This window comes from Larus michahellis, chromosome 8, assembly GCF_964199755.1.
Source record: "Larus michahellis chromosome 8, bLarMic1.1, whole genome shotgun sequence".
NCBI lineage: Eukaryota > Metazoa > Chordata > Aves > Charadriiformes > Laridae > Larus > Larus michahellis.
This window is the reverse complement of record NC_133903.1, coordinates 45,420,175-45,447,552: the sequence shown is the minus strand read 5'-3', so window position 1 is coordinate 45,447,552 and position 27,378 is coordinate 45,420,175. Positions and strand designations below refer to the sequence as shown.

Here is a 27,378-nt window from a genome sequence, read left to right as displayed (position 1 = left end):
AAGCAAGAGACCCATAAACTTATCCTTAAAAAAAAAAGGTTCAAATACACTAAAATTTCTTGATTAGGTTATTGCACAGCACTGGCACAAGGAAAATTAGTTCTGTATTTTCATAATGCAAACAAAATAGATATTGTTACCTTAGATACTATAAAATACAAAGCATTCATAATTAGAAATAAATTGCTTTACTCTTGTAGTATTTTTATTAAAATGGACGTGGGCTTTTAACTTTAACAAAGCACAGCCTAAGAACCGTATTAGTGACAGTGTCTTAAACTTACATATACTCACGCAACTGTCAGAGAGCTCCGGAAAGCTGCTGCACATTATCTTTGTTTTACAAAAAATAAAAGACACTTACATGCAATTATTGCCAATTAGGACAACAACTATTTTAATAGTCTGGTCTTGGTTTTATGCCTACTGGAGCCATTAAACCATTTTTCTCTCTCTCTCTCCCTGATATGGAAAAAAATTCTTCTGTGTGTTGGCTTTTCCGAGCTAGTTCTCAGAAACCTCTCCTTCTTCAAAAAGCAGGAGTATAAATACTTCTATCAGGAAACTCGCATTCTTGAGTTTGTTTGAAAAGGATCTACAACTTATGATATTAAGCCAGTGGTCAAAAGCCTCCCAAAAACATAAAGCGCACAACATCTGGCCCATCTGCCAGAATAACTGCCAGCAAGCTCATATGGACAGCTTTATAGTGACACTTCTCATCTCTCCTGTGTCTGCCCAGAACACAAACAAATGACAGGAAGGAGTAAGGTACGAGAAAAGCGTATGATCAGAACCCCAGCTCCTGAATACAAGTGCTTTATAGGCATCATCTCCAGAAAATGGCAATGTTCTACTTTCTTTTGCATTATGAGGACCCAGACCATTTATTAACATGAAAGGTGATACTGAACAGAAAGTCTGCTGGATCCATTTTTTACTCGTGTTTTTTGAGGTTTGGGGTTTTTTTTAACAGCATGGCCACAAAGGGTTCCAAAATCTGAAGAGGTTTCTGGCCCATCAAATCCTAAAACTCATTACGTTTCCAAAATGTGCACTAAAATTTGGATTTGAGAGGTCCTACACAGTACATGACTGTATGGATAGTAGATACATACAGAGAGATACTGAGCATATGTTCTTTCAAAGCCAAATGGCTTGAAAAGCAGCTTGTGTGCCTTTGGCTTGTCTTCACCTTCCAGACACACTAACTGGTCTACAAAGGGCATTATGTCTATGCAAAAACCTTGCATCATCCTAAACCAAACACTGACACATGCAAATTTGAAATAAAGATGTTCCAGAAGGCATCTGTGCATCCTAAAAAGATGCCAGAAACACATGCTACTATGTTCCCAGAGTATCTGCTTAATTATGAAAGCTCCCATACTCAAGAGGAAAAAGGCAAACAAAAAAGGCCCCCCAAAGAAACAAAAAAAGACAAGATACACAGTAAGTTTGAACAGTACACGTATAGATTCTCATTTCCTGTTACCTTCTTTTACAGAAGCATTTGATTTGAATAAAAAAATTTGCTTCCACAAAACATAAGAAAAATAACCCAGAGATGGACTAGATACTGTCAGCAGCACCTCATTTCCATGTGCAGAAATTGCAGGACAATGAAAGAGTTATTCCAACAGCAGAAGCGGAAGTCGATCATCACGTTGCCCAGCCCCGGACAAATACAGCTGGAGACAATCTAAAGAAAAAGTGTTCCTCCTATCACACCACATACGAAAATACAATGAATCCCTTTAAATTAGCATTTGGCAGAGAAACAAGCTCATGAGAAAACAGACTACTAAGAAACATTGGTTCCACCCTAGAATCAATGAAATTGAACTTCTGAGCACCTAAGTAAGTTGCTTCACAAACCAAGCAAGCCTTCTTAGAAAAAATAAATAAATAAATAAAACAAAAAACCACACACAGCAAAAAAAAAACCAAACCAAAAAAACAAAACCAAAAAAACCCCACACAAGTCAGTGCAATTTCCAAGTCAACAGTGGCTAAAGGCACAACCACGCTGCCACTTTCCCAAGGTGGGCTAGGACTAAGAAAGAGGCGAGTCTCACCTCCAGCCACAAGAACACTTGCTATCCAAGGATAAACTGTACTGAAAACATCCATGTCTGTCAGAAATTAAGCTTGCAGTGACACAAAGCTCATGTGCAAAACAGAAATAGGCAGCAAGTTACCAGAGAACTGGCACACAGATGAGCAGTGTGACCACACTCATATGCTATGTGTCCGAAAATCCTGAGTGACACTATTCGGGAAAGCCACAAAGTCTCTTGCATGTTTCCAACATGCAAACATAACAGATAACATTATTGTAAGTTGGAACAATATTGAAGGAAAGAAGCTGAAATTTAAGTTCAGTAGAAAGGTAATTATTGATGCAACTCCTTTTTTTTTTTGGTCACATGCATTCACACACATTTTTCTTCACATCTTTCTAAAACACTAGAAATTTAAAGCTCTGAATGATCAGATCTGCCATAATGCAACAATCTACGTTGTTCAGTCACACCTCTGAAACGCCCACATTAGCTTTCCTCTTTAGACTGGCCATGTAGACTTTCAGAGGACTTGCAGGACCCCTGGAAAACAAAAAAAAAAAGCAAACAAACAAACAACCCACCCCCAAAACAGAAAGCAAAACACACCCCAGATCAATGGACTACTTTAATCAAAACATCAAGACAAGGGAGCAACTCGCTTAAGAACAATAATCCAGCATCCAGCAGTATCGGCGTCACTGAAACATCAAATGGTTTCGATGAAGTTCATGCGAAACTGCCAACTCTACTTCACCAAAGACTTCAGAAATTGAGAGCTGCCAAGACCAACTCCCATTCTTAAATTAATTCAATTTCCACAAAGAAAATCCATCATAATCTCAGAAAGACAAACCTTCCACAGCGCTCCACAACAGACCCCATTCCTTATTACCATTTCCAGCCACCTGCTGAAGCATGCTCCCAGCCAGGATTTCACAGGCTCACTGGGATTCACAAATTTTAGAGTTTCACCATTTCTGAATTACTCCACTAGCAGAACTCCTTATAAAAGGCAACAGTCATTTTATTAACCTTACTCTAAAACAGCTGCCTCCTCTAACACAACTTCATCTGACTGGCAAAAAACCCCAGCAGCTTGATGCTGGCAGGTCTGGGATCAATTCAGAAATGGAAAATGGCCTCTTCTTGGTTTGTGACAAGCCATCAACATAGGCAACTTTTTGGCCATAAATTCGACTGTGAAATTGCCTGCACAACTGAACAGATGATGGGAAAAGGGAGGAGAGGATTAAGTGAAGGGAGACCACAGTGAGTAGAGCATTCTAAGAAGAAAGAATACTGCAGAAGCCTGAGACACCAGTTCACAAAACACAAAGGACTACTGGTCATTCACAAAAAACAAACTGTATGTTTCTAAATAGCTTAAGCTGTTGTTTTTTCAAGTCAGGGTTTGGGTGCAGGGGAAGAGGTTCTTTTGGTTTTGTGAGATCTTTAAACTTTAATAAAAGAGCATCTTTCTCAGGCTGGATAACCTTGACATTCTTTCTAAACCATACTAAAACAAACATGCCCACTAATTCTCCCAAACCAAATCAAGTAATGGCAACACTAACCGTAATAGATGCTATTCAATGTGATACACAAACCCAAGCATCTCAAGGTCAAGGACTCCATATGGAGAAATGCGAGCCAAAAGCAGGATTTAGGGCCAACTTCAAAATTGCACATATGGAAGAGAACAGCAACCACCTCAAGATCCCCACTGCATCCAAGCAGGCAGTTATCACCAGCTCCAGGCCCACAGACACTTGAGAGAAGGAAATGAGATTTATCAGTTGCAGCAGATCACTTTTCCACAGCTGGTTTTAATTAAGCTAATTTGGTGGTAGTGACTAACAGCAAGCAGAGCCTTCTCAGATCACTTTGCAAGTATTTTTGCCAGCACTTCACCATCTGTGCTGACCAGGAATACCGGATACTAACTGGGATGTTACTCTGCAATTTTGTCTGAGGTACAGCATTTGAGAGTGGTGTATCCACTCCCCTTAAATATCAACTGGTACAGCCACTGCTTACAGGTAATCAGGTGTGGGGGGAAGATGCAGAACTTGAAGAAAGGTACTGGACAAACTCTGGTGAGAAAACCACTCCCGATCACTTCCCAGAATCCCATTATACCTTGGCCATATCCATGCTAGATGAAACTTATTAATGACCATGTGGATATTGAAAAGATTTTGGAGCTGTTACGAACAGAACAGTCTATATAATTTCTCAGCTAGTTGTGCAGTCAGCTCCTCTAGGCCAGTTTACCTTTTGTAGATACATACAGGACAGGATAGCTTTGCCATGAAAAAATGTTTTGGGTTACACCACGATCTCAGAACAATCCAGGGCATGGCTAGACTGTGCAAAATTAAGCCCCGTTTCCAGGCACACATAATGGAATGGAAATGGGTCTAGCAAGGGAGTTGCTTTAATGACATCTAACTAGATGGAAGTTTTTCTAAGGTAAATCTGTGTCTAGCAATCAGAATAATAGCATCAGTATCAGCATTGGTACATAAGACCGACACACATAAGGAACAGACGTATCAGTAAGTGTAAGTTAAGAACATGCCAGCAGAAAGTATAGCCTTCTGCAGGAACATTTAGCACTTATCCAGACCTGGCCTGTCTGGTTCACTCAAGGTATGAATTTCAGATACAAAAGTCTCTAGTTCTGACTAAAGCATGCAATCTAGCCGGCTCAGCACAAACACAGGCCGAGGCATTAACCCTACTGATGCTCAAGCCAGGGAAGTCACAGAACCAAGCCTTAAGTCACAAGCAAGGCAAAGGAAACAAGGCAAATTGCAGGATCGTAAGTCTGGGCTTCAGCAGAGCAGAATTCAGCCCATTCAGGGACCAGTTTCAGAGAAACCCATAGGATATGGGTCTCGAGAGAAGACAGGTGCAGGAGAGTAGGTTGATTTTGAAGGATGACCTCCTCCAAACTCAAGAATGGTCCAACCCAACATGCAGGAAATCAAGCAAAAGCACCAGGAGAGCTGCATGGATGAATAAGGAGCTTCTAACAAAACTTAAACATAAGAAGAATGCATATAAGAGGTGGGAGCGGGGTCAGGTGAGCTAGGACAAATACAGAGACAGTGCCCTAGTGTGCACAGACAGGCTTAGGAAAGTCAAAGCCTGCCTAGAGCTGAAAATGGTGAGGAATGTGAAGGGCAATAAGCAGCACTTCTACAGGTAATTCAGCAGCAAAAGGAGGACTAGGGAAAATGTGGGCCTCCTGCTGAATGGTGTACGGGACCTGCTGGCAAAAAAATATGGAAAAGGCCCAGAGAAATGAGCAGACAGAAACGTCATGAAGTTCAGCAGAGGGAAATGTAAAGGCCTGCTCCTGCGGAGGAATAACTCTGTGCCGTTCAGGCTGGGCATCAACCTACCGGAAAACAGCTTTGCAGAGAAAGACCTAGGAGTCCTGGTGGAGCAGCTGAACTGAGCCAGTGATGTGTCCTGATGGCAAAGACAGCCAACACGATCCTGGGCTGCGTGAGGCAGGGGGCTGCCAGCCAGGCAAGGGAGGGGATCCTTCCCCTCGGCTCAGCACTGGGGAGGCACTGCTGGAGGGCTGGGTCCAGTGCTGGGCTCCCCATGACAAGAGAGACATGTTGAGCAAGTCCAGCGAACTAAGATGATTAAAGGATTGGAGCATCTGCCGTAGAGAGGCTGAGAGAGCTGGGATTGTTTAGCCTTGAGCAGAGACGGCTCAGGAGGATCTTAGTAATATAACCTGATGTGAAGGAATAAAGAAGGCAGAGATGAACTCTTCTCAGAGGTTCCCAGTGAAAGAGCAAGAGGCAACGTGAACAAACTGAAAAGCAGGAAATGATATTTAAACAAAAGGAAAAAAACCACACCAATTTTACTATGAGGGTGAAGATAATGTCCAGAGGTCCCTTCTAGTCTCAGCTATTTTTTGGTTCTGTGAAACACCCTTGTTCTAAATCAGCACTGCTCTCAGGGTTTTAGTGCAAGCACTTCCACTCACATCAGACTAATTCAAAACAAATTAAATGCAGAGGAGTCAACTACAAAAAAGACAAACTTTCTAGTCTGCTGGTAATGCTATGCCAGGCAAGAAGTCTTAACAATGAGTTTCAAAGCAAGAACTGAAATTATCCTGAGTTGAGCACAGGATAAATCTAATAACTATAAGGTTAGGGTTCACTTACAAAGAATTTCCTTCCCAGGATAATGAAATACATTGTTACAGCTACTATTTGAGTCCAGGAGTGAAAATCCAAGAATGATCCTGTTGAGGTCACGACTGTTACCCATAATAAACTGTTCTTTACTACTGGCTCTCACAAAAGGAAAAGCCACTTTAACGCAGTGTGCAAACTGGAGCGCCCAGGCCAGGAATGACCTGAGTTAGCTCATGGGATCCAGACAGTTTCTCCGCCGTTGTTCAATATACTCAACATAACTGAAGTGTCCTGCACTGACAATTTCCTCCATGAAATTTCACCCATCAGATGATTTCAAGCAGATGGATTTTTATTGCCCCACATTCTGCTACAGAATATTTAAACAGTGATGCCACAGAAGGCACAGCTTCACAACGCAGCCACGAACAAACAGCCCCTGAACACAATCCCCAATGCCCCTTCCTTTGAGCCATCACAAGGATTCCCCTGGCTGGAAGGTCAAACTGCCAAAGTGTCTTTCCTTTCCAATATTCTGCTTTTTTACAGCAGGCTGGCATTGTTTGCCCCACAATCAGCTGAACAGAAAAAGCTGGGTCAAGGTAAGCAGTAGAAACAAGGGTTATGGTTGATGCTGAAAGGATGAGAGTGATGTTTCAAAACATGTTTATAACCAGTGCTAGCACTGTTTCCCATAGCCCTGTTTTCCATAAGCCCAAAAGCACACCACTACCTTTCTATCTACTCCCTCTCCACCTTAGCTCAACCCCCGTCTGTCTTCTGCTCCCAAATAACTCCATCACCAAAAGCTACCCTATCATCCCACAAACATGCAAAAGAATGAAAGACAGATTGAGGAAACAGTTATGAACTTTGTAACTGGGCTTATGAATAAACTTATTTTGAGCTTGCCTATATAGGGTCTTCCACCAATGGAATCACACTGTAGTACCAGTAATATTATTGACTGAACAAAGCATAATGGAAGACAGACTCAGCAGCTGAAGAACCTGGGGCTTCAATGAGTTTGCTACTATATCTAGACCAACAAATCCTGTGGTGTGACTCGCCTTCTACCTACATGGGGTCTTTTCTTACATTATGGCTTAAATCATTTTGCCAAGTGTAAAACATTACTTGAAAGCACCATTTTTTGCCAGCATAACAACAAATAAACCCATATTAGTATTTCTACCAGCATAAGTACGTTGCAGTGCAGTTAGAATATGGCAGTGACCAAACTGAAGGTGTCTTGCCCCCATTCGGGATTACCAATTCCAACCCCAAATTAACACCAATTTCAAAGCATACTTACACAGTACTGCTATGGGCAGCAAAGCAAAAAAATCAAGGAAATTTTCACACCCTGTCTGCCCTGCAACTCCCCCCAGCACACTTGTGCCAAGACAACAGGGTGAGGGGAGGCTGTAATCCAGATCGCTGAAAAAGTCTGGGACAAAACCCACCAAAAATACTCCTTAAAACACTACTACATAGTTAGTTACTGCAGATTTGCCACCAAAATCAACATACCATGTAACTCTGCCCTCAGAAACTTCATTTTGGAAAGCTCAGATCCTTTCCACAGAACTGAAATGCTCCCTGGCAAAGCAGTAACATTCCTTAAAAGCAGGTCTTAAATAACTGCACACCTGTCATCATTCAAATAAAACACAACTCTGGTGAACAGCGGCCAGAGACTATGTAAGAATGTGGTAAACAAAACAGGGGAGGAAAGACTGTTGTAAGGCTGTCCAACAAAAGAGATTAAATAATTGCAGCTCTGTCCCCAAACCATTACTGTTCTTTTTTATATTTTATCTCCAGAAGAAAAACCCTCTGGAAAGCTGTCCAGCACAATCAATGACTCAATCTAGAACAAAGAAGGAACAGTCTTTCCATAAACACTAAAGGAAAAGCAATCTATATCAGAAGACACATCTTTGAAGCCCTTTTTGTGAAAGTGAAAATAATGAGAAAAAACATTCATACTTATTTAGAGGATTGTCCAAAAAACTACTCGGCAAATCCATAAATGGATGGGTTGAAGATGAGACGGAAACCCAAAGATGAGTATGTAATAACATGTCAACAGTTCCAATGACCAATATAATAGCAGCAAAAAAAATAAATATTCAAGCTTCGTGTGAAAAAAACTCATTTTGTATTTTACACCAATAGTACCCTCTACTGTTACAAAGCAGCATAGCACAAGATGAAGCCCAGCCCTGACCATCGGGAACACCTAATGCATCAACAACACCTAACTAGCTTCATTCATTAACCACCCAGTTTCCTGTAAAAATGTTCCAAGTTTGTGGGTTTCTTCACACTACAGGGCCAGGTTTTGGGTTGATTATGATGTTCACCTATTTCTTTTCCCCAACACCTTTTTCTGTGATTGGAAAATGACAGACAGTTTAACCTTAAAAATAATTTTAAATACTAAAATTTTTTTTTTAAAAATGTGAGGACTATCCTTTAAGGAAAACCAGAGACAGTCAACACCACAGTAATATTTTCTGGATCCTTTCTGTAAAGCCAAAAGTGGTATTTAGATTTTAAAATCAGTGCATCATCCAACAGCCACACATCATAGAGAAATCCAGATGTTCTATCAGAAGGTTCTTCAAAAAACAACTTGAAGACTACAACCCATCTGCAAATAGCTCTAGGGGTAACAACAAGGCAGACTCCTCCACTGATATTCTATGGCCACCTACCATCCCCATGCTGGAAGAAGGACCATCACACTGCAGATTCCACTCAGCAAGAGCAGAAACAGTGATGTCAGGCAGAGAGTACCTTAGTTTCTTCTTGAGATGAAGCTTCCGGACCCATTCATAGAGGGTCACTGTGAAGCTTAAGCACAAGCCATGAACTTCAGGGAACACCATCCTCATAGTGTCTAGCTGATGATCTTTATTATCAGAGAAAGTCAGAAGCTGGGTGTACATACTGTTATTCTCACATTGTGTGGAAAGCAAGGGGAGAGAGGATAAATGCAGGCTATATGAGCACTATAGGGCAAATAAAGCTCCTAAACTTAATTTGAAGCACAGGCATATTCATCACAGCAGCAGCACTTGTTCAGCACTGAACAAGCAGCAAGGAAGAAAAGACATACAAGAGCAAGGAGTGCTCTAACTAGATTACACGGTTAAGATTACTGCCACAAAATTGAACTGTAAACAAATGCACTGAAGTATAATCCGGAACTACACACCACCTGTCTTCAGAAAGAAATAAAAACATCAAATAAAAATCCTTCAGTACAGAGGAGAGAAGAAACAAAGTTGTACAACTTGCATTAGAAAAGAACCTTGTACTGTCTGATCTAGAAAGCACATCAGGACAGGGATACACCACAGAAAACGTCTACAGAGCTTGAAACTGAAAGAAACCCAACAAAAACATGTTGTCCATAATAATACTGACAAAAAGACACTTCCACCCAGTTCAGTGTCATCTTCTGAAAAGATGGGAGACAGCAGTTAATTGCCTTTGACCAAAGAACACAACTTTTAAGCTTCAAAGATGGTTTCATGTCTTTCCATCAAAGCAGATTCAGAACCACATTAATACATGTCCCACTGCAACAGCAAAGAGACATCCAAGTAAACGTCAAATTTAGAAACATTTGGATCCTGGCAAGGGAACACAGTACCTCCAAGTGGACATAATGGTGTTACAACGAATTACAGTGAACAGCAAGCTAATCTGAATCAGCACCATGATACTGAAACCCCAATGTCTTTGCACTGAAAAGCATGAACTACATCATAAACACAAGCCACATTTTTCTACTAAACTCATACAGATAAAGCCTCCAAAGCTCCATATTCTGGAGTACCACACTCAAAGAAATGTATACACAAGTTGTAGAGTCTTTAGAAGTTAGAATGTTTAGATTCCAAAAATTTTCTCCACTAGAAAGATTAAAAATCCCAAATCTGAAGAAAATAAGACTGAAAGAAGCCTATCAACTAACCTAAAATACATAAACACATGTTGGGGGGAGGGTGAAGGTGACATGATTGTGGCCAAAGTGATTTAGAGTAAACATCATGAAAAATCTGTCTACAGGGAAGAATAAGTAAGCACTGGGATAAATAGTCCAAGTTTCCATCATTAGAATTTATAGAGTACTTCTGACTTTTGTTGGCATAAAACGATGTTAAAAATATTGTTTCTAAGTGTCTGGAGAAAGACCTCCTGCAGTTCTTTCCAAGACTATTTTCTACAATTTCTTATGAAGGAAAACATTTTGAGTGGCCATTGTTAAAAAAATACAGCTTGTAAATGAGTAGCAATATTTAAGATGAGATAATCAAGAAAATAAACACTACTAGAAATTAAGTATATTGATCTACACTAAAAAAAACCAGGACGATCAGTTTACAAATTAAATATTTACTCAAGTATCTTAGAAAGTAACTGACTAGTTATACAACAGGAATGAAACTGCCTCACGGTTCCAGCTCACTCCCAGCTGTTTTTCAATGCCAGTGAGGTAGCTGGGTTAAAAGACTGAGGGCCAGGAGTACAAAAATGCAAGACAATGGCACTGAGATACATAACATAAATATGAAAATAAGTGAAATTTTAGCAGTTAAAAATATTTTTTTTTAATTTAATACATATTTTGGAACTTAACACTATCCTTTCCTTACCAACAGGCTGTTCAGGACTGCTATTCTTAGATCTTTCTGCTGTTAGTCCTTTAAAAAAAAAAAAAAAGTTTTACTCCTTTTTAACATCAGGTCAGCAATAAGGAGGCTTCTGCCTTCTGCCAGAAGACATGTTCAATACAGTCCAAGTCCCAAGATGGTTACAATCACAGCAACATAACTTCTTTCTCAGTACAATTGCCCAGCATTCATCTAGAAATTTGAGACACTTTCAAGCCCGTCCTTTAAGAGAAGCCAAAAGCGTTTGCCTTCGTGGAGAAACAACATGGGGAAAGAGAGAAATTAAAAGTGATTAACTTGTATTTGGTCCTATCTTCAAGAAGCGTCTCCATGTGTTTATAATCCTGTCTAAGAGTACAGCATCCAACATGCAATTGGAGGGGATTTATACCCCAGGTCACAGCATACAACCACATTTCCCCAAACATTTTATGGGACCAGACAGACATTCCAGAGATGAAGCTTCACACTGTACAGGATGTAGGAAGGGAACCACCCAGCAATCAATGCAAAATTAAGCCTTCTGGAAACATTCATCCCAATAGCTCCCACTGGACATGGACAAAGGAAATACCACAAATAATGTTTTTTAATTAAAATGTTTTATAAAGTTTACACTGGCATACTCTAGGAGGAACCGATAACAGTTACTTTAAGAGAAAATAGCTTAGAAGAGGAATATACTCACTTCTCAACTCTTACTGAAAGAAAAGACATTATGATATTTGTCACCGACTATTAGCTTGCATGATTTGGAAATCTCACCTTTGAAGGACAAGCGGAGCTGCTATGAAAAAGAGCAAATGCTACTGTGTGTGTAGTCACTACAGACAACTGCAAGCAACGGCTAAAAGGACTCAAAAGGCAGATGAATCAGCACCGTACTAGACTATGGTCACCATCAGCACACATCTTATTGCACAACTGAGGGAATACCTCAAGTGTTCCTACACCACAGAGATGTAAATCAATGAAGCAATTCATGGGAGAGATTTTAAACAGCTTAGTGTGGATCCATGACTAAAAAAATAAACTACCTCAAAAACAGTTTGGAAAATAACATCTGCACTATACTGGAAACTGCAGAACTAGAAGGAGTTGAAGATAGACATCCAGAAAGTTGAAACATGACAGAATAAACAATACGGATGCTCAAAAGGATTAGAAAAACCAAACACAAGTACACAAGGGAGGCATTAAGGACCCTACTCCTTTTGTATGCACCTCATTGCAGTCACACAACTCCCCTTGAAACTGGTTGCAAACCCAAATTTGCAGTCACTTCAGCAAAGATAAAACCTGTGTTCAACACACTAAATATCTCCACATTTTTCATCACAACCCAGACATGCCCATCATCGACAGCTGGCAGCAATAATAGCAGTTCAAATGCAGCAGTGTTTGCACCCAATCCAGCTATTTTCAGCAGCACTGTCTTCTCCAGAGGGAACCAATTACCACATGCATGTCCTCCCTTGCAACCATCATCTTCACACCAGTCCTTGACATCTGATTACACAGCAGTCTGTAACAGCCAGCCTCTTCCAAATAGTTCTTTGTTATTCCAAGCTCACTAAATAGCTGCGTGTCAAGTACTCAGCGCCTAAATTAGTAGTATTGCACAAACAGCCACTGCCTTTCCTTACCGACTTTCTTATCTATTGAGCTCTGGAATTTCAAGAAAGCCCTGATTATCTTGGAATACCCCACTTCGCACACTGCCTTCAGGACTTCACTTTCTACCTACAATTACATTTATAGAAAAAAAAAAAAGTAGGCATATGGAAAACTTATTCAATGCCCATACCATCCTGTGAGTCCTTCAGGGGAAGGAAGCAACTATGGCCACACACTACAGGTTCGGAGGTTCAGGCTAGACATTAGGGAAAATTTCTCTACTAGAGCACCACGGAACAGGTTGCCTAAAATCTGTTTTTCTACTCATCCCTCTGTTCTATACTCCCTTAACAGTGACTGCTTTTGGACTGAGCCTCTTGAAAAGCAAAAGACATTTGTGGTAGCAACAGCATTACCTATATCGTTCTTGTATATTCAATACATTCAATATCGTACGTTCAATGTTAAGTGCCCCTTCGTTGACCTGACATTTCTTTATCAAGCTCCAATGCAGGTACTACAAACCTCCTGTACAACAAATGTGCAATAAAGAGGTGCTTGAAACAGAAGGTGAAGTACCATAAAGTATACAGAACAACTTAATTGACATGGAGCTGGAAAATGTTTAGAAAAAAAAACCAAAACAAACAACACAAAACCTGCAAATGACAATGAGCCCTCTGTCTTAACGCATCATGCCTTGTCTCTAGGGAGGGCTACAGACAAACACAGGATTGTGCAGATGATCAAATACCATGTCACTAACACAAGACCTATGAGGAGAGACTGAGGAAGAGAGGCTTGTTTAGCCTGCAGAAGATAAAGCTTTGGGAAGAGAAAGCAGCAGCCCTCCAGCACCTTCAGGAAGATTACCAAGAACATCCTGAAGTGTTGCACAGTGGGATGATGAGAGGCAATAGGTGGTAGTTCAGCTCGATGTAAAGGGAAATCTGTTCACCATCAAGACAGCAAAGCATTGGAAGACGCTGTAAAGAGAGGTTGTGTGGTCTCCATTCTTGGAGGTTTTCAAAACCCGGCTGGATAGAGACTTGATGTCACTTAATAACTGATGCTGTTTTGACGAAGAGGTTGGACTAGAGAGCTCCTTACGTTCCTTCCAACTCATGTTATCCTGTAATTTTGCAAAGGCTTGCTCTGTCCTTAAAAACACTGAAAATTTTTTGAAAGATACTTCAAACCAGAAAGAATGGGACAGCAAGGGGTGCATTTAAGACTAAAAAATATAGCTGTATTCTCCTCTAGGCTTCTGCATTTGGACACATAACACAAGATGAAAACTGTTTTTTCCCCACTTTGCACATTACACGCGTGTGCACGCAAATGTGAGAGTATACTACAGTTATATTTAGTAAAAGAGCTCTTTTTACTACTAAAACTGCAGTGGTAATGGCTAAATGGACCCAGAAAAAAAAAAGAATATAAACTTAGGTGAGAGAGAAGCAAAAAGGATTCTGTTTTAAACAACAGAATTAAGATAGAGATGGAGATTCTGCTCCAGAAAAACACTGCCTTCTTAATTTGCTGCAAGAGCCAATCAGTAGAGGGATTGGTTGGTTGGTCACTCCAAATTAGCCTTAATTTACTTCTCAGAATCAACCTGAATCAGAAGACTGAGTATTTTTAAGCTTTTCTGAGTTCCAAAACAATGATGTAAGAGAGTAACAGAGAAGAGACCAGCATCAACCACAGACCAATTCTGAATATTTCCCAAGCCTAATTCCAAATTTAACCCTGCTTTGCTATAGTAAGTCTACCTTCAAGCTGATCTCATATCAACAGTTAACACATGTGAACCTAACAAGTACAAAGATTAGTTGCTTTCAAAGAAATAATGTAATATGTACACTTAATCTTTTAGGTGCTTACAACATAGGAAACATTTGGACACACACAGCAATTTGGAATAGGTTTCCTAGAAGGGTAGATTCAGAACCTAAAATCATCAGATGTCAATACAGTAGAATTCCTCTGACGAGAGCATCCACTACAAAATTAGGGCAAAAATTCACAGGAAATTAATATGCCTCTATTCAATCACATCTGAGACATCCTTGAAAGAAATCCTTCAATCAGAATATATTTTTTTCCTAGTAAGTTCACACAAAGAAGTTTAATACCTTGAAGTAAGATTCATTCTCTTTCCAAATCTGTCTTTCTAAAATCCTGGTTAGTGAGACATTCTTAGTTTTTCCAACCTCTATATAGATATTAAATTCTTTTCTGAACCCAGACAAATTCTTAGACTCTCATCATGATTTCTACCCAGAGTTAAACATTCACCACGCTATCTTCTTAATCACTTTTTAAAAAAAAAAAACAAAAACAACAAAACAAACAAAACAACAACAAAAAAAAAACCAACAAAAAAACCCAAAACAAAAAAACACCAAAAAACCAACCAAACAAAACACTGCTATTCATTTAGGGCAAATTTACCAAATGTTTCTAGAAAAACAAAAAATTCTTTCCCCATCTAGTTAACTCATTTATGTTTTAACTAGGCATTCGGGGTGCTTTTTCACACAAAACCACTAGTTTGGGAAGCTCAGTACCATGGGAAGATGGTACCAGAAGCTTATATATAGGTTTGAAAAGTAGTCAGACAAGTTTATGTCAGAAAATCTTTGCAAACATTACATGAAAAGACAACACATCTGTCTCAGGAAATCAAAGGTCACACTTTGCAGGAAGATAGGAAAAGTGGGATGGAAGAAACAACAGTAGAAGAAAACTGCCAATGGGGTTAGCAAAAACACCATGCTACTTGGACCCCTGGTCTGACCAGCCATAGTTGCTCTTACATGAGCGTTACCAGTGACAGAGGGGCAGAACCATACAGATTTTTTCACCCATCTAGATTTTGCCATGAAACATGACAGACATATACAACAGATGTGCTTCTTAATAGAAACTTGTCTCCCCAAAATTATATTTTGCTTCTTTCTTTAAAGGATGTGAGATTAACAGCAGCAGTTGTTTTAAAAACTATAAACATGTCATCATCACTTGGCAGAGGAGTTCAGCATTTTTTGGTCTTCAGTTCCCATATAAATTCTACCTGCTGAAGAGCAATTCAAATTATCAGAAATGTCTTTCATTCTTTACTCTCCCCTTCTCTGCTTCACTGTTTGCAAGAAGGAACTCAGGATTAGAAGCATCCAGATTTTCATCACAGCACTAACCATGAGATAAGACTACATAGTTAGAACTTTTCTTCTTTCTCCTCAACTAGCAAAAGTCCTTTTCATAAAGTGAGCTGTTCTGTAAATAACTGAAGTAACAAAGCCTGGCTTTCTAAGAATTTTAGATTCGTCCAGATTTTCTTCCTTCTGACATAATACAAGCACAGTACCCAAAACCTTACATCCCTGCATAATGTCTCCCACTCTCCCCAGGTTCTTTGCACATACGCATGATAATTTAAATCGAATTAAAAACAAAAATAAATCCCAGCTACTAAGGCACTAAAAGACCTGTGAATAGGAGTGTCAGGAGGCAAAACCAGAAACTTGCCATGAGATGGGACTTGATCAGATTATTAAAACAGCTACTGACAACAGTAGTGGACTGGATACGAATAGCAAGGTTCCTCCAAATTAAGTTACTCTAAAAACCAAATGACTCTATAGAAGGTTTTTAATGTAGTATTCACTAAAGTTCACCCAGGGAATGGCAGCTGCCACTCCATAACTGCAAAGGAATGAGGAATGCTGTGTTTTTTGGTTTGTTTGGGGGTTTTGTTTGGGTTTGTTTTGTTTTTTTTAAAATATTTATTCAACTTGCAATAGGTTTTGACGTGGCAGGGGAGTGCTGGTGAGGGGGTGAAGCAGAAGACATCTGCTGCCCTCACGTGGTACCTGCAATAACCGCACGCTTCACCGAGCCACAGCTCGACCCATCACCTGCCTGGCTGCAAGAGTATTTCAGCAAAAATACTGGTTTAAGGACGTCAGCCTGCCTGGTACGGATTAAAAATAACATTTCCTAAAGAGGTGGAGGGAGAGGGAAGAGAAGGCCTCTGTATTTTCACACTATATCAGTTTCCTGGTCCAATTCACTATTCAAACAAGTTCTCCAGCATATCTGAACGTAAGCCAGAGGAGCAGCGGCTGCTAAGCCATGGGCTCAGCAGAAACTCTTCCAGTACAGAAAGTCCAGCATTCATTTCACATTACCTACCCCATCATGTTATTTAGTCTTTACAAAGATTAAAAGTATTTAACTGAAAAAAAAAAAATAAAGTTAACTTAATTCCTCAGGAAAAAAAAAAAAAAGCCACACAGTATCCCATGCAACTTTAGCTTCTTCAAGCATTTTATGAACAGGTCCTTGAAGAAAGAAACCATCACAAGATTAGTTAACACTGAACAGGGACAAGGATAAGGAAAGCTTTTTATAAGTAATTCCATTCCTGCAAAGGCACAAACAAATACACGACTGCTGAGCAAAGTATACTTATACTAGTGCAGCATTATGTCAAAACCAGCAATTAATACACAACAGCCAAGAGGGGTTTTTTTAAACATTTTGGCTACACTGCTAAGTCTTAAATAAAATCAAAGTAGCCCTAACTTCCTGAAATTACATTAAAGTCTGCAGAAAAAAATAATAATAAAAAAAAATCTTATCTCAGTTCTTTTTTATGCTACAGTCATAAAGTTTGCTGGAAATGAGTGAACTTTGCAATACCACGTTTTTTGTTCCTCACCTAATGATTCCTTTCACTTCTCAATTGCCATTTAGTCAACCCACGCTTACAGTTAATCACAAGAAGGAATTCTGCATCAAGGCTGCATCAGAAAATCAGCACGTCACTAGACAACAGCAGATTTCTCTAGTCCATCCATCCATCCTTTGAAGCAAGAAGTGTAATTTGCATAGGAGAGTACATCATAAAGAGTACTTAGCCCTAGTTTATGAGCTATTTTTAATTCTTCTTAAGAAAATGAAAAGTTTTAGTAATAACACTGAGAAACGTTAAAGCATTCAAAGGTCAAGAAACACCAGCCTAAAGGCAGTCCCTTCATATAATGGCATGGTCTCTATTCATAGAAGCATAAACTATCTCTCAAATAATACAATATGCTGTCATTATAAAACTAACTTTATGGGAAACAAAATACGCAGCAAAATATACTTCTAAAGTAAGTAATATATTATTATACAGTACCGAAGGTTTCATATTTTTGTAATGCAAATAAGGCCTTTTTTCCAATATGCAAACTTATCTTTCAAAAGTTTAGAAACATTCAAACTACATCTGAAGCATCCTTAAATGTGAGGGAAATGTAGAAAATTCAATCAGAATTAACACATTTTCAATTTGCAGTCTTTACATTGTATTAACTCGGGCTTCTACTTCTAATGAAGTGCTGGACCCAAACACAAAAGCTCTGAACTCAAATATATAGAAATTAATGTTATAATGAATCATATTTAAAAATAATAAAAGTCTTTCCAATGTTCAGATAAGCACTTCTGAACAGAGATTACAGCAACAGTGCCAACAGAAAAAAAGCAGCAGCACTACTAATTTCCTAGCAGTATAATGGAGAACCGCCTGTGCTCTATTTGGAACCTGATAGAATTGTGTGGGGCAAGTCTCAAAAGGCAGAGAAGTCTTAGCAACTAAATTCACAGTAATTAGATTTCTAATTATACCTAGAGCATTAGTGATTGCTATGGTTAAAACTGCCTGAAGTGTTCCATTATTCCCCTTTCTTCAAAAGCTCAGTTTTTTCATCCTTTGAGCAGAAATTCTAGAAGTTTAGTCTGCACCTGAACATATATTTTTAAAAAAAGTTTAAATAGAAGAAAAGAGAGTTCTCTGTTTTTGTATGAAGGGCAAAATTAAACTTTTCCATTCTAAAAAAAACCCCACTACCTTTAAAAAGAAAAAGGTGCTTGCGATACTATGCAGCTGGAAAGCACGAAGTACAGTGCTTTTGATGTGGTGAATCTTGAAGGTTGAAAAACCCCAAACCAGCATTCACAAGTGTTCAGGTTGTATGCTTAGTTCTTAAGGCACTTCCACAGATGCATCTTAGGCAACTTCTAGCAGCAACTTACACCAGCCACATCATACCCTAATTATAGTACCTACATCAAGCCACCAGCACTGCCCATACAGACCATCACCAGTTTTATTGTCAATACAGTACTTTGAAATATTGCCGTGTTTTTACAAATATGAGCAGATGATCTCTGCCCCAAGCAAGCAACTGCAGCATATTACTGCTCTCCTGAACTACGCAGACATAGAATGCATAATTACAGGGCAGTGAGCCCGATTTGACCAACTGGACACTAGATCAAGAACCTTGAGACCTTTGTTCTATTCATAGCTCTACCCTTGAGCTGCTATGTGACAGAGAATAATTTCACTTTCCTGTGCCTCGGCTTCCTCTGCCTTCCTGAGTCAAGTCTATTTACGTTATCACCCTTCATCCTAACAAATGTGTCTCAGTATATTTTTTTGATTAGGCACAGTCACAGCTGAAACACAATACTTGTATAGTATTAAAGCTATTCTGAGATTGATTAATTTCTGACAAAGATAAAAAGATGCAACTGCACTTATAAATTATTAACTTTGTCAATATTTATTTAGAGTAAGCCTTCATATGTAAGAAGCCATCAGCTACTTACCTGTTGTGAAGACTCAACTTCTATTGATTTCTGCGCCATCTCATTTTTGCTACTTCTTTTAAAGCATACATGCATCTGTGCATGATGTTTTGAATAAAGATATTCCTCAGAACATGCACGCTCACTGTAGCTAGAAAAGATATCAGTTAAAACTTTCCTGTAGTTACACTATTTTGTAGTGTTGGAGCTATTAAGGGGTGTATTTACTTCACTGTTGCAGCTCAGATGAGCCTCAAGTTTAAATCAGTGTCCCTAACACTGAAATCCACAGGACAATAGCTGCGAAAAAGTGACACGCTATAATAGGGACTGAGTTAAAGTAGGAGGGATCCTAGCATCATCTGAAAAAAGCTGAAGACAAGCTATGTATATAAGTTCTTAAAAATTGAAATAGCTAATTTTAACATTGTGATTTTTTCTTTTTTTGCAACAGAGCAAGAAATGCTAAATTCTGACCCTCAGAGAGATATATATATATATATATCTCAGGTTGTCTAGGCATTTGGTTATTCAAAATACCAAGAACTGATTAAGGAACATCCTGTAGTTTCTGTACCTGACTAGAATTTTGGCATTATCCTTACAGGCTATTACTTCCTCAAGAAAGCAATGCATACAAGAGCAATATAATCATGTGGTGCCATGAAGGGGGGTAAGCACTTGCAATCAGCTATCTCAGGTTCAAACATCCATTCAGGATATGCACACACAGTACAAATTACTTTTTGCTTGATGCCTGGGTGCACAATTACATTCCTTCTGAAGTGCAGAAGAGATACATAATTCATACGGAGCTATACCTCATGACCCAATTGTACTTGTCCTTGCCAAGTTGTACCCAGGCTTGCCTGTTTTATTGCCTCAGCCTGACACTGCAATGTAAACCCAGACTGCAATGAGAAAAAATGAGATGTTACAGTGACAAGAGCACCAAAAAGGTTGGCAAAAGATAATAACCTGGGAAAAATCTCCTCTGCAAAACATCCCTAAGTGTGACAGACAGGGTGAGAATCAGTACTGAGGCCACGGTCAGCAGATCACAGCAGCACCAGCTGTCCAACTGAAGACAAATCACATATTACCTACTTTGTGCCAAAGTTACTGCCCCAACATCAGCAGAACTGAGTGGAAGCAGAACTGAAATGGGCATGAAAGGTGCCCAATGCCAGCCTGCCTGTATTAAAGCCAATGGAGAAAGTCCGTGTGATCTATTCCATCAAACAAGTGACAGGGTGCCGCTTCCATTAAGGCTGGTAATACCTTAAGGCACAATAGCCATTGCTGCAATGGCTACGGGTCAGAGGTGCGTGCTTTGCGCACCAAGGGCATGTACAGTGACAAGATGGAGGGAAGGCAGAGAACCACTCACTAACGCAGATGAGACAGTCCTCACAGGGAGGTATTGTTTCCAGCTGAACTCATTGCTAAGGGGTTCAGTCAGCTGAGATGAATAATTCCTTTCACCTCTGAAAGCACTCAGCTGCAGAGCAATTGCTAAGAGAGGTAAAGTGCTTTCACTGCATTGTACCTTCCAGAATATGGAAGGCTGCTGACTTTCACCTTTGAAAAACTGTACCAGAGGACACAGCTTCGGCTGCATGTAAGATACTGAGTGCTGCCCCTTATGAACACTATCCCAACCCGCTTATCAGAAGTCACAGGAACATACCCTTCCCAAACTTGGGAGGAAGGGGAGAAAATAATGCACAAGAGATGAGCAAGTGAAACATTAAGTCAGGTTAAGGTCAATTGAGCAAAACAAATAAAACTACAGTCTGTTTTAAACTGGGCAAGTTCCTCAACTGCACCCATCAGCTAGCCACACAAATAAAAAGAGGGAGAAATATAAAGGCTTGAACGGGGACTCAAACAGCAACAAGACTGCTGTTCTCAAGAGAAGCAGGAGCACCTTACTATTTTAGGATGCAAAACTAAGGCCCAGCTGTGTGTAGGGGGTTGGAGAAGTATTCTTGCACCTTCCTTTTCTATCTTGCTAAAAAGGCAACGTTAGCTCAGAACTAAAACAGTAACCCAGGGCTGAAAAAGCTAAAATGAAGAGAGAGATGAGTTCATGTACGACATTACAGCCACTACTCAATCCACAAAGTGCTTAGGATCCTGTGCTCTTAATGGCCTTCACTAAACCCGCACCTATAGGTTCCTAAAGCCAGAAGGGTGTTCAGGGAATTTTCCTCCTCTGGAGAAATCCCAAGGACAAGGCAACATTATGCTTGCTTCCTCCCTCAACAGCTCTTTCATGCGTCATTTCTCATTGCCCCAAGAGTTCTGTCCTGCACTGTTAACATTACCGCAGGAGTAGGAATTCCTGGAGAGACGGCAGAGTCCCTAGCACAGCAAGGCTGTAAAGTAACGTTGGGTAAATATGCAGTAACAGGTCAGAAAAAGATGAAGCATTTTTATTCCCGTATTTCTTTGGCCTACCTTGTGAAGCACTGCCTTCTAGAAGACAGAAGCGTGCATGAATTTTTTTTATTTATTTTGTTTTTAACTCTTTCCTTAGAAACAGACCTTAAAAGTTCTGATTCATAATCGCTGAGCAGACCATCTCTTCTGTCCTGGTGTCAGACAGGCAGCTGCCTCTGGTGGAAAGGGCCAGCAGTTCTGTGTGGCTGCATCAAACAGCTGGAGCAAGAGGCATCAGGAACATACACATCTGTCTCCAGCCAAGCAAAAAGGAACTGGCACAATAACAACTGTGGAAGATATTACCACAACTGCATGTCCCGAGTTGCAGGAGTTTAAGTTTAGCCACGCTCCTTATTCTGGCAGGTTAACAGGGAGCACAAAGTAACTTGAACAGTGGTAACAATTTCTGGGCACTAAATCCATTTTTCTGTGTTCTGCACAGGTAAGAGAATCATTCACCATAACTAGTACACTAAAGTTTTTGGTTTCAAGCTGAACACAAGTGGAACATCTCAGCCCAGCAGGAGAATTCTTAGAAGAGTTAAGCTACTTTACCAGACAACTGTTGTTTTAACTCCTATTTTTACATCTTTGTTTCTAATATTCACTGCTGCCTCAATAACACTGCTGCCTATTTTTAACATTTCAAAAAGCATCACTGTCATCCTCAAATCCCTAAAGCAAAAGAAGTAGCAGAGAGATTCCTTAAATCTGTAGCTAGATCTGTGTCGTGAGAACTTTCTAAACATTTGTTCTCAATCTTGGTGCAATAAGCACAGCACTAACACAGACTACAGAACAGCTGAGTAGATGAAACAAACCTTGAAGTTACTAATAACTCAAACATTAGTGAATTCACAATAATCCATCTCAGTGCTGTTCCCAGTCTCTTCCTGAAAAGCAAAAAAGCAACTGCTTCAGGAAACTTACACGGCTGCATAATACTGTCCAAAACATTTTTTTTTTTTTTAAAAAAGCTAATGCCCACAAGTGTAAAGTCTCTCAGGCTTTTCGGCCTGGGGAGCAGCAGCAACAGCAATAGTGTCTACCATAAAGAACACACACACCCCCTAAGGCTAAGGCCATAGATAGATACAGAGCAATTGAAATGGTTACCATCACCATTTGCTTGCCATCCCCCACACCAGGGGCATGAATGCTTTGTAATTCTACATTAAAAAAGGATACGCTCCCTCATCCGCCTAACCATAAGTTCAGCCAGCTTAGCTCAAACCACTTTCATCAGAGATTTATGCTCCCAATGCCAAATAGAGCTGGCCCAGAGACGTTATTTTTTATAGCAGCACTCCTGCATTTCCTCCTTCTGGCAAAGGCAAGTAGGACAGTAACTCCCAGAGATGAGGGCCTGAACACGAAACTATTACATGCCTCTCTCCACAAAGGGGACGAGTTTGTCCCTGTGGCCTAGTTGCTCACACACCGACTGAATGTCGTTTCATTTGTTTTTCATTGAACAACATGAAGAAAAGAAGTCAGATGACAGCACGCAAGATCCACTCCCTTAATGTAGCACAAACAACACCCCTAATAACTCAAGACACAACAGTTGTACCCACACTACATACCATCACACATCATGAGGCTTTAGCCACATGAGAAAAAGTATGCACGTTCCAAACCCCTGTAAAAGGATCCATTTCTTCAGTACATTTTTAGTCCCTAATACAAGAGTCGACAAAAATACCATTTCACTTTGAAGGGGATAAATCAGTATTTATATTAAAGATAAAGGTCTGATTGCTTTCGATTAATTTAGCCTTTTTTTTGGCTGCGAGACTGGTTTCCATGGAAATGCAAGCAGACTAAAAACCTGCAACCAGAAGTGAGTCAGTTTTGCCTGTTTATGTCTCTTCAGTTCCCACGGAAACAGACATTAAAAAAAAAAAAGGATAAAAAGGATAAGGGTCCTGAAATACTTTCAGAAAATCTCCTCCCAGAGCTTTATCTCTTTGGCTGCCTTTCCAGAATTAGAGTTGAAAATAACATGGAGCAACAGATGACAGAGTAGTGACTTGATTTCTTTATGGAGACATCAACAGAATATACCTGGCGATGTTTCAAAAGACACATTCAAACTGACAAGCTCAAAATCTATAGCTATAAATTGTATTAACTTAGGTTTTGGCAAAAGTACCTAAAGTAGAGTATGTATTTCTCTACATTAATTCCATGCTAATGTAGCTAGAAATACAATAGAGAACAGGAAAGTAGCGTTACACTGTCCCTGTCCCAAGTATATTCCACTACTTTGAAAGAAGGTAAAAAAAAAAAAAAAGCTGCCCTGGAGGAATGAGTCTAGTATTTCCACAGCCAGGACATTTTTAAATGGAATCACTCCTTCCTTACAACACATTCATTTTTAAATTACAAAATCAGCTATACACATACCAGGTTAGGTAACAAACATCAGTATTAAATTTTAATATGACTATATTCTGCCCTTCTGTTATGGGTAAAGATGCGTTCCTCCAAGCTAACAAAGCCAATCTAAGCGGCAAGACTCCATCTCCAGTCCTCCTTTTCAAAGATAATGGGGCACCTTCCCATGTGCTGTCTTCTTCACACTCCACAGATAACATTTTCCTTCGCCTCAGAGCCAAATGCACCAGAGAAGGTGGAAGGGATAGGGCAGGCAGTTGTTTGCAAAGAGGCTGCAGTGCATGTCTCAGAAATTCAAAACCTGCTCCTATCACTACCATTACTACGTAAGAATGCCCTGACAACTCAGTGTCCAGAAACACAATGAACAGAGCTATGATTATCTGCTGCTGCTGCAAGGTCCTTCTAGAAGGTACGTGACAGCTAAACCCGATACCAAACTTCTTAGTTCCTTGTTTGTTTCCCACATCACATTATCAATTCTACGTGCTTAGCGCACTTCCATGCAACTCAACACTCTTAATCAGAGATTTGTGCCTGTCTGGGAAGAACGTGCAAGGACAGTGTACATCTCCTACCACTATTGTCAGAGACTGAAGCTGCATTACAGAAATCAGGAAAGAAAACAGAAAAAGGAAAGCTTACCTCTGTCCTAAATACTGCTCATATATTCCCAACGATCACAAGAACTAAAAAGCCCTTCTACATTCACATAATGTTACACACCACTTTTTTGGACTTTGCTACTGTTCTGAGAACTAACAATATATTGCCCTCAACATGAAACAAGGCTCAGGGAAGAGCAGCCAACCACAATACTCACTAAAAGGATGAGAGAAGGGTAGCAGTCACTGGAGGTTTGCCTTGAAAGGAAGAAGCAGTTGAACTTAATTCAACCTTAATTAGTTCACATTAGCTGAATTCAATCTATTCTTGTCACAGGAAAGATAAGCCTTAGAGAATTAATTCTTCCCTATTCTCCTTTGTATTTTGGCAAGGTGTAGAGTCACACAGTAAGGAGAACAATATCTCAGAACTCGCTAAGGCATTACTCAAGGAGGACAGTTTATAGTTAAATAGAGACACTAAGGGAAACATTGATGCGTGTCCTTCAGTCTACTCAGAAGTTTAGCCTCCTTTCTTGGAGGTGTCAGAAGTATGAATAAACAAATTGCTTTAACTATGTATTTTTAGCTGCTAAAGTAAATGAAAACATACCTCAGCATGATTAAATTCCTTACAGAGTTACCATTCAAATGCATCCCTAACAACAACATACACAGGCATTTTCTAAAACATTAACTGAACAAACCACACAAGCAGCAGTAAGAAATATTTTTCACCATACTCTATGGCAAATTTGTTTTGTGTCTGATACTAAATACAGGTGTCAAGTTTACTAAAACCAGTCTCCATTTAACTTTAACAGAGTCACTGTTACACAGTAAAGACACTGGTCACAAGAAAATAGAAAAAAATAAGAAGATAACTTACACATAAAATCAATAATCTTAGATTATTAAGCACCCCAAAATTAAAACATCTAACTTAGCGTTGCCTTTCGGGACATCAGCATTATCATATCAATCTTAAGGAAATTTACAAGGTCACATACTGAATTGTAATTCAGGAAATAAAACCACAAACAGCTATCAAGCACCACCTGTCTTGCCGACTGAACTAAGCAAGCCTCCCCTTCAGAAAATAGAAAGTATAATTGCACCATTATACGTTGTATCATATTACACATGCCCAAGGAAGCCTAATCGTGGTTAAATGAGCAACTTCAATTCTGTCATTTGTTAACTTACAAGAGCTTATTTATAGAAGCTTAACATTAACTCTTCATATCAAGTTTCCCAATATAGCCTTTTAAATTTGAATTTTAAATCTGCGTAAGTTCCTTATGTGTAAAATTGCACGATACATAAAACATTTTAGGATGCAAACAAAACTCTGAAGATCAACTGAAAACTGGTACCACGTTAACCGTTTTCAAAAGTAATCACATAAAATTTTGCCCTCTTACTCTAGACTGCTGTTTGTACTGATATTTCAAGGAGCTTCATCTGATATTTAAGAGACAGTCCATAAAAGTGTCTAGAAGATACGCAACAATGGTATAGCCGATATCAACTGATACCATCACAACAGATACCATTGTAACAACTGATAAAGATCAAGAAGCTAAATCTTCAGACTGGCATCACTGCTTTGTACACATTGAAGAAGCTTAATGCAAGCACTGCAACTTCCAAGAATAAACGAAGAACACATATTACACACAAGATTAGAAAAAAGGAGACACACCTAACAAAGAGTCTGTGACATCACCTCATGGTGCTCCTGTCAGAACATCCCGGGTACCCAAAAGCGGCCAATATGTTCAACAGAAATTACTCTAACTGGGCTGCAACTTAAAAGTCATCTTTCTAAGTAAAAGACGGTAGTAGAAATCCACAATGTTTCCATATAGATTTGCCACATTGCATCGCAGGGCATAGTTACACCAGAACTCCCCAGGGACTGACATGGCGTAAAATTACAAATGGCACGCAAAACTAAAAAGCACAAATTCCAAAGAGGCAAAACCTGAAGAAATTTAGAACCCACCCCAGCACTTTGGTACATGGCACATAAACACAAAGCTTCTCCTCCACATTTAACAAAGTTCACATACAAGTTGTGGCCTGACGGATTTTTTTTGCAGGCCTTGGGAAGGTCCAACAAAATTTCTGGGGGTACAAAGGAAGCAAAGGATGGCAGGAGGTATAATTTCATAACAGATCATTATGTGGTAGCAGATAAGGCAAAACTGTTCTTTTAACTACATTTTTTACTTATTTTCATGCAGGAAGGATTTTCTATACCTCATCAACAAAAGTGCTAGTTTTCAGAAGGTCACAATCAAGATTTTTGACACCCTCTCTGAAGCACAAACCTGAAGAAACAAGCCCTGCTAAGAAAGACACTATGCATCTCCTGTTACAAATTCAGTCTTTCAATACCCGTTTAGTACAAGACACCTTAGCAGTCCTCCTGTCAAAATCGCTGCATCAGTGCAAATGTCATATCCAAATCATCTGTCATGCAAAACTTCTTAGAGCACATAACAACAGATATGGAGCATGCAGAAGTAGAAAAGTAGCAAGTTTAATAAGCATTGCCATAGAAACCTCCAGCAGCACGCACAGAAACACAATACAGTGAAGATGGAATTTGACCGATGGCTTTTTGTCAGACAGAAAAACAATCCTTCTAGATCAGTGTTTCTGATCCAGGGAGCAACGGTCGGCTGTGAGACATCTGAAACAGCCCGTGGAACAGCTGCAGAGA

At 39.6% G+C, this 27,378-nt stretch overlaps 1 protein-coding gene across 15 annotated transcripts in view; it reads right to left on the bottom strand.

The window, feature by feature from the left end:
- The window catches only part of ST3GAL3 (ST3 beta-galactoside alpha-2,3-sialyltransferase 3), a 194,032-nt gene that overhangs the window by 160,357 nt on the left and 6,297 nt on the right, over positions 1 to 27,378 (bottom strand). The window lies entirely within an intron of this gene.